Here is a 6731-nt window from a genome sequence, read left to right as displayed (position 1 = left end):
CTGTGCAATGGTTACGCCAGACAGAAGTTTGTTGAGTTCTTCGTCGTTGCGGATGGCCAACTGCAAGTGACGTGGGATGATACGGGTCTTCTTGTTGTCACGTGCGGCGTTACCGGCGAGCTCCAGAACTTCGGCAGCGAGGTATTCCATGACGGCTGCCAGGTAGACAGGAGCGCCAGCACCGACGCGTTCGGCGTAGTTGCCCTTACGCAGCAGACGGTGAATTCTGCCCACGGGGAACTGAAGTCCGGCCCTGCTGGAGCGAGACTTTGACTTGCCCTTCACTTTGCCTCCCTTGCCGCGTCCTGACATTGCTGCTGCTGTTGTGGGTTTGTGGTGTTTTATGCCGCCCCGCAGATCGAGCTTCGTGTTATATACCCCGCTCAGGATCAAGGGAGCCCGCCACTGACCAATCAGCGCGCTCCGCCACGCGACCCGCTCTGAGCTGAGTCGCGAGCGGGATATAAAAGGAAAGCTCGCCTCGCGCAAAAGTTCATTATTGTATCGCAACGCCAGCCAGCACGAGCATCATCATGCCACCCAAGGCATCTGGAAAGGCTGCCAAGAAGGCCGGAAAGGCCCAGAAGGCCATTGCCAAGGGCGATAAGAAAAAGAAGCGCAGGAGGAAGGAGAGCTACAGCATCTACATCTACAAAGTGCTGAAGCAGGTCCACCCCGACACTGGTATCTCTTCCAAAGCCATGTCGATCATGAACTCGTTCGTGAACGACATCTTCGAGCGCATCGCCGCCGAGGCTTCTCGCCTGGCCCACTACAACAAGCGTTCCACCATTACCAGTCGGGAGATCCAGACGGCTGTAAGGCTCCTGTTGCCCGGAGAACTGGCCAAGCACGCCGTCTCTGAGGGCACTAAGGCCGTCACCAAGTACACCTCCTCCAAGTAAACGGCTTACTTACTGCCCTGTGGTGGTGGCTTGGCCTCAAACCAACAAACTCGGCTCCATTGGAGCCACACTTTAATTTCTAAAGAGATTGTGAGTGTTAGACACCAATACTATTATAACAAAAACCTCTGTCACTGAAAGCAAATAGCTATAAAATGAGAATATTTATGAAACTGTCTGTGTGTGTTTCTCTCTCTCAGTGTCTGTCTGTCTGTCTGTCTGTCTGTCTGTCTGTCTGTCTGCCTGCCTGCCTGCCTGTCTGTCTGTCTGTCTGTCTGTCTGTCTGTCTGTCTGTCTGTCTGTCTGTCTGTCTGTCTGTTTGTCTGTCTGTCTTGTCTATCTTGTCTGTGTGTCTCTCTCTCTCTCTCTCTCTCTCTCTCTCTCTCTCTCTCTCTCTCTCTCTCAACACATATAAGCACTCGGTATCTTTTTTCTAGAGATTAGAGATTCATTGTTATGTTCCACATTAGGATTACTATGCAGGCCACCCTCTTAGGTTTGAAAATGTCAAGAAAACGGTTAATTTAAAATGTCATCTCCTAACTTAACAGATTAAGCCAGAGGACCGAAAACAGAATAAAACAGGACTGGACAGTATATGTCACTTATACAAGCTGCTTTTATTTCTAGTACAGTATGACAATTTTTATTTTGGGGGGGGGGGGGGGTGATCCTTGACAGTGCATAAGAGTGAAAAGCGACGGCGTTTTGTTTGTAAGAGAACAGGTTGTACTACAAATGACTTGATTTATTGATATCACATGTATGTATGACACCTAAATTATGCTAGGAATGTCTGAAATCTCCTTAGAAGGATATTTTGGCCCTGAGAAGGGCCGAGTTTGGTGTATACTAGGGTGGTCGATTTAGCTTATGCACGCTCTCCACGGATACGGCGAGCAAGCTGAATGTCCTTTGGCATGATGGTGACACGCTTGGCGTGGATGGCACAGAGGTTAGTGTCCTCGAAGAGACCGACCAGGTAAGCCTCGGATGCCTCCTGTAAAGCCATGACGGCAGACGACTGGAAGCGAAGATCGGTCTTGAAGTCCTGGGCAATCTCGCGCACCAGACGCTGGAAGGGAAGTTTCCTGATGAGCAACTCGGTGCTCTTCTGGTAACGACGGATCTCACGCAGGGCGACCGTTCCGGGCCTGTAACGGTGAGGCTTCTTCACACCCCCTGTGGCAGGAGCAGACTTGCGTGCTGCCTTGGTGGCCAGCTGCTTACGAGGAGCCTTGCCTCCCGTGGACTTGCGAGCAGTCTGCTTGGTGCGAGCCATGGTGAACAACTGTGGTTTGTGATGGCCGGCGCCGAAAAATTTTTGCTTATATACGCCGTCTCGAGGCGCTTGCTCGAGCGCCATTGGCTGCTCGACTCGCCTACGTCACCCCGTTGCCCCTCCCCTCCTTCCTCTGGCTGCAGCCAACAGGCGGCTCACCTCAATCACTATTATCGCTGATTTTGCTCTATTTTTTGGATTTGTGCAAAAGTCATTTCACAGGGACGTGAAACAGACGAGTAGGCAACTGCAGTTTTGAAAGCGTTGTGAGAAAGCCGTGTCTACTCGACCACAAGCGTAAAGTAAGGGCAGGCAGGAGTTGCAATGCTACTAGTACGTCCGCTTGATGGGATATAGTCGGGAAATCGTGCGGGCATTCGTCAATTCGATTCACACAACTTCAACACCATGACTGGACGCGGCAAGGGAGGCAAGGGACTCGGAAAGGGTGGCGCCAAGCGTCATCGTAAGGTGCTACGTGACAACATCCAGGGCATCACCAAGCCCGCTATTCGTCGCTTAGCTCGTCGTGGCGGCGTGAAGCGTATTTCGGGTCTCATCTACGAAGAGACCCGTGGCGTCCTGAAGGTGTTCCTCGAGAACGTCATCCGTGATGCTGTAACCTACACGGAACACGCCAAGAGGAAGACCGTCACTGCTATGGACGTGGTGTACGCTCTGAAGCGCCAGGGTCGTACCCTCTACGGATTCGGCGGATAAGAGCTTGGCTAATCCATCGATTCCACCCACCACCACCTCAAAACGGGACCTAATTAGGTCCCTATACTTTTTTACTGAAGGGCTTAATAGACGATAACATAAATTGTTTTGATATCAGCTAGCACATTGGGTCTTATGAAATCTATTTTTTATCCTCGCATGCTTAAAGGGACTCTGATTGGGGAGGGAGGGGGGGGGGGGAAGGTTTGTTACGTTATATACTAGCAGAGCAGGATCATTGGTGGGGGGTGAGGGGGAGAGAGAGAGAGAGAGAGAGAGAGATCTTTCCCAACTCTTCCTTTTTACATGAGTGAGCTACCCGTTTTATTCATTTTATCCTTCTCAGAGCTGTTTTGATAGTATCCAAATGATGGTAAATGAAAAGGGAGGACACGAATATCTACCCAGAATTCAGGACTGGCAATCGATATGCATGTTTGAGTGCGAATCTTTTTCTCTCTCAACTTAGGTATACGTTTATGTCGTACCTAAAAGCGAGAACCACACTATTGGGACAAGTATGCAAGGCCCAATTTTCCTAACAAGCACAGTTAATTTTGTTATTTTCGAACATTTCTTTCCAAATTGGTTTATCCAATTAACAGTATTATATTAAGATCATGAATTGCTGGGTTAGGTTAGGTTAGGTTAGGTTAGGTTAGGTTAGCTTAGGTTAGGTTAGGTTAGGTTAGCTTAGCTTAGCTTAGCTTGGGTTAGCTTAGGTTAGGTTAGGTTAGCTTAGCTTGGGTTAGCATAGGTTAGGTTAGGTTTGATTACATTTCTATGTTAGATTTAACTCAAATTCAAAACAATTGCAGTCATTCGGCTTGTTAGTCAACTTGCCTCTAATAGGGGCAATTTGTCTAACAAGACTATTTAGTTTTGTGTGCATATATATATATATATATATATATATATATATATATATATATATATATATATATATATATATATATATATATATATATATATATATATATATATATATATATATATATATATATATATATATATATATATATATATATATATATATATATATATATATATATATATATTATAGCTTCAAGACTCCGAACCAATATAGAAGCATCAAGAGGAAGTGCTTGTGTTATGGGCCAATAGGCCTTCTGCAGTTACTTCCATTCTTATGTTTTTATTCCCATTGGTTCGTGTTTTATCTTGTGTAAATGTCAATCACCTTACCCAAAACTTTGGTACCATATCACCTCACCCATGTGTATATATAAATATATATATATATATATATATATATATATATATATATATATATATATATATATATATAATATACAGAGTAAATCTACCCCAAAAGTAATGATTTATTTGTCTACAAAACTAAACTCTTTTTGGAATCATATGAGGCCCCTCCACTGAGGGGGGAGGCCTGGATGTTTATTGTCATGTGTATTCATGCTGCTTGCATGTCATCGTTTATTTTGCCTTTGTTGTTTTCTTGACAGCTTTCTTTGCCTTGGGTGGTTTGGGAGATTTTGAAGCTCTCTTTATTTTGGGCTTTTTGTTCCCAACAACAAGCTGCTGCTGCTGCTTCTTTTTCAAGGCTGTAGGTGGTTTGTTGCTTGTGGCGGCTTTCTTGGGAGTTACCACGGCCTTCTTTGCTGCTGTAGATGGTTTCTTGGTTGTGGTGGCTTTCTTGGGAGTTAGAACGGCCCTCTTCTCTGCTACGGCCAGCTTGAATGATCCACTAGCTCCACTTCCCTTGGTCTGAACAAGAATGCCGTCAGCCACTGCTTTCTTGAGAAATCTTCGGATGTAAATGGCGATCTTGGCAGCCTCGACTTTGTTGTTGGCAACAACGTACTTCTTGATTGCTTGTAGAGACGAGCCCTTACGGTCTTTGAGTGCTGCGACCGCGGCTAGAACCATTTGACTAGTTTTCGGGTGAGCAACCTGGACGCGAGGTTTCCTGGTGGTGGCCACCACAGCAGCAGCCGCAGCCTTCTTGGTAGGCTTTGCTTCTACCATGATGATGATGAGATAACCAAGGTGATGAGAGACGCTCAGACAGTCACGGGGGAATGATGCTGCCGCCGCTTGAGCCGAACCTATTTATGTGCCGGCACGGTACAGAAGCTGCAACCTGGCAACTCGTCCACCAATCACAACGGTTGGTTTTACGGCTCCGAAACCTGGATCCCATATCTTCTCTAAAATAGAAGCATTTGTTCATGTTCTTTGTAAAAGTATCATAAAGCAGGACAGATGAGACAAATATCATAAAAACTGAAGAGCAGATGAGCACACACATGTATGTATTACAAAAGAAAATCCACAAATTCATTAGAAATTGGCAGGGCAGGCTGAGGAAGTAGGTAGATGTAAAATGTCTGTAAATGGCGAAAGAACATAAACCCAAGACTGAATAAACGATGTTAAATATCCATGCCAAGGAGACAAAAATATGTTAGGATACAATTACCATTAAGACACCACAAGAAGGTCCGTATCCTGCCGTGATGACTAAAAAGAGTTGGTTATTAGCCACAATGTGTAGGCAGTCTCATGCCAACGGCCATACCACGTTGAGAACACCGCTTCTCGTCCGATCAGCGAAGTTAAGCAACGTTGGGTTTGGTTAGTACTTGGATGGGTGACCGCCTGGGAACACCAAATGCTGTTGGCAATAATGTTTTTTGTTTTGTTTTGTTTTGTTTCGTTTGTTTTTGTTTGAATGGCTGGCTCCACGGGAAATTCACGGAGTTGTGTGGAATAAGGCCTGGTAAAATGAATTAATATGTATGTCATGTTTAAAACAAACTCGCTTAATATAGTGTGTGAGGCTTTATACAAAAACAAACAACCAAAACAAAACATGTTGTTTTATATATATATATATATATATATATATATATATATATATATATATATATATATATATATATATATATATATATATATATATATATATATATATATATATATATATATATATATATATAGCTTAATCCGGGTTTGAACTCGCAACTCCAAGAATACGCATCACTTATATACACTTTACCACTGGACCACAGCTGCAGGACACAAGCTTGATGCTGAGGTATCAATTTAATGACGTAAATGCCATTTCCACAAATAAATGATAATTTAAAAGTATTTGTATGTACAAATCTTTTCTGTTTAAAAGGCTACAATATCAGTTACATATATAATTTGTGTTAATGTTTCTATACCCACAGGAAGGCATGTTTTTGCTTATATGTAAGGGGTACGGAGAAGGAATCCACAGACCATCAGTCCCCTTCCCCCCCCCCCCCCCCCCCCTCCCACCTACTACCACCACCACCACCACCACCACCACTACTCACCACCACCACCACTACTCACCACCAATCACCACCACCACCAATCACCACCAATCACCACCAATCACCACCACCACACCTAACCGAAAACCCCCTAACACATCAACCCTCCCCCCAATCAACAGGCGAAATAATAACCCTCAAATGCCTGCCTGCCTGCCAGCCAGCCAATACTAACGGTCTTCTCAGAAAGAAAATCTCTTTGTATCTGTATTACTTGATGAAATGTATGATTCTAATAATGAAAATAAATTTTGATGTCGGTTGTATGAGCATAATGACCAATATGCACATGATATGAATGAATTAAATAGTGTAGTTTTAAGTAATTAGGTTGTAGACACATTAAGCGGATATGATATTTGACGCGTCCAGAACTGGTGATTTTTGGTTTAGTTTTAAATGCACCACCACCATTGCTTCCTCAGAGCCTAATTAAGGACCGGTAAAAGGAGTCAATATGTATGTCATCTATAAAAC

At 44.1% G+C, this 6731-nt stretch overlaps 1 non-coding gene across 1 annotated transcript; it reads left to right on the top strand.

Moving 5' to 3' along the window:
- Positions 1-5453: 5453 nt before the first annotated feature.
- LOC138362154 (5S ribosomal RNA) lies at positions 5454-5572 on the top strand. The gene has a single exon (XR_011227451.1). It is a non-coding gene; the product is annotated as a 5S ribosomal RNA (ribosomal RNA).
- The last annotated feature ends 1159 nt before the right edge of the window (positions 5573-6731 follow it).

This window comes from Procambarus clarkii, unplaced genomic scaffold (genome assembly GCF_040958095.1).
Source record: "Procambarus clarkii isolate CNS0578487 unplaced genomic scaffold, FALCON_Pclarkii_2.0 HiC_scaffold_1353, whole genome shotgun sequence".
NCBI lineage: Eukaryota > Metazoa > Arthropoda > Malacostraca > Decapoda > Cambaridae > Procambarus > Procambarus clarkii.
The sequence above is the reverse complement of the archived record's forward strand: the minus strand, read 5'-3'. Positions and strand labels throughout refer to the sequence as shown.